Source organism: Lactuca sativa, chromosome 6, assembly GCF_002870075.4.
Source record: "Lactuca sativa cultivar Salinas chromosome 6, Lsat_Salinas_v11, whole genome shotgun sequence".
Lineage (NCBI taxonomy): Eukaryota > Viridiplantae > Streptophyta > Magnoliopsida > Asterales > Asteraceae > Lactuca > Lactuca sativa.
In genome coordinates, this window is record NC_056628.2 from 103,044,285 (window position 1) to 103,046,317 (window position 2,033).

A 2,033-nucleotide genomic window follows, 5' to 3' on the forward strand; every position below is an offset into this window, starting at 1 on the left:
GCAAACGTATAAAGTTTTTTGAAATTTGAATGAAAAATAATAATAATAATAATAATAATAATATTATAAGTTGAAAACAAAGGATACATGCATTAAAGTGGGCAAGTGGGCTTCTGTGCATTCAATTTCAGATGCTAAATAATTTCAATCAGTGGGTTGGTGAACCTGATTTTGTACCTTAAACCAATGAACTCGCCGAACCCTTTCAAGATGGAATGGTTAACCGGTACCGCCGGTACCTCTCTTTCAAGTCGCCAGGATACCCTCCTCCCTAAGGCATTACTTGAATGATGCTTTGAATCCATCCGGTTTATTAAGAAGCTTCAACATTGTCCATTTGACTGCACAATCATTGAATCACTATTTCCAATCTAAATCCATTAAAGTAGGTCAATTACTCTCACTTTATTCCATAATATAACCGATCAACATAAACACTAAAAAACAAAACGTATAAATATACAAATAGTTAGGATTGGTAGAAAAAGAGTCCACAATATGTTCATAATAATTTGCTTCGACTTATTTCAAGTGATCCGACCATTCTTTTTTCATACCGGTTATTTTTCTGAAACATCACTTTTTTCGGTCTGGTTTCGTTCTAGACCAATTTATTCTACAGTTTTCTTCATTTGCTCTTTTGGTTTGAATCCAGATTTTTTCGATTTGGTTTTAGAATTTTTCAATTCAGTCTTTATCCATTTGTTTTATTAAAATGAGAAATACCTATTTTAAGGATAAGTTTAATATTGGATAAATATAAAAACTAATAATATACTTCAAATTATTTTAGAATCCTGATCTTTTTTACGATATTAAAAATTTTAAATTATTCTTTTATTAATTTCAAATTTTTACTTCATTACGGTAACCCGGAAATAAATTTAAATTTTAACATGTTATCTACTACTATAGTTGAATAAATTTTTATAATTATAGGTTTTAACTAAAACTAATTTATAATTGTAATGTTGCAACAAAACAAATACATTTCTGTAATACAAATTTACCTAATTGTCATGAAAACATAAGTATTATAGACATTTTATTTAAAAAAACATTTTAAGTAAGTTCTTATCTTTTTAACAAACAACAAATTTAATATAAACATAATTTCATAATCAATGGATTGAAATAAATGAATATTTTAAACAAACAATATTTAATATTATGAATCAATAATTATTCAATACCAAAATTTATGATTTAAAGGGGACACTTTAATTTTATTTTTAGTTAGACATATGAAAGTGAGTGGTATCTAAACATTTTGACAGTGAATATTTGAATAACGAAGATAATAGATTGATAACAATGGAAAAAAAAAAAGGAAAAATCAGTGATAATGACAATTTATATTAAAAAAATGGAGCATCATAATCCAAAAATAACAAGCTATAATGTATTTCAGTAAACCAACAATAACAGAAAGTACTAATTTAACATCCACCACAATTCAATAAATAGCACCAAATTTAAAATTGCTATTAAGACCAACCATATTGAAATTTTGATGTATATGATAAAAGTGAAAAACTCACCATTCGTAAGTGAGATCAAGATGAAAATGACTTAGTTATTTAAATACCTCAGGTTAGTGAAGTTCCAATTCAATCATATTACGCCATCGATGTACATGACGGTAGTAGCAGGACTAATTCACAATGTTAGAAGGCTCAGGGGTAGTTTTTGAATTCTAGAAGTACCGTCAGCTATCGGACACAGGAAATTCTGCTAATAATGTGCAGTTCCATTTTGATATAGAAGAAGGGCTATCATTTCTTGTTCCAATACGTGACACATAGACAACTACTACAATTTTTTGTTCCCCAATAAGCTTTGCAAGATGTATACCGGTAAAAGAAGAAAATTTATTTAACCATGAAAGAAAAAAAAATGCAAAACAAGAAAATTTCTTTAACCATGAAAGAAAAAAAAATGCAAAACAAACAAAAACAACACTAAAGTAAGATGTTTATCAAATATCACTCTTTGTTCTCCTTGTTGTTATTGTTTCATCTTCCTACATTTAC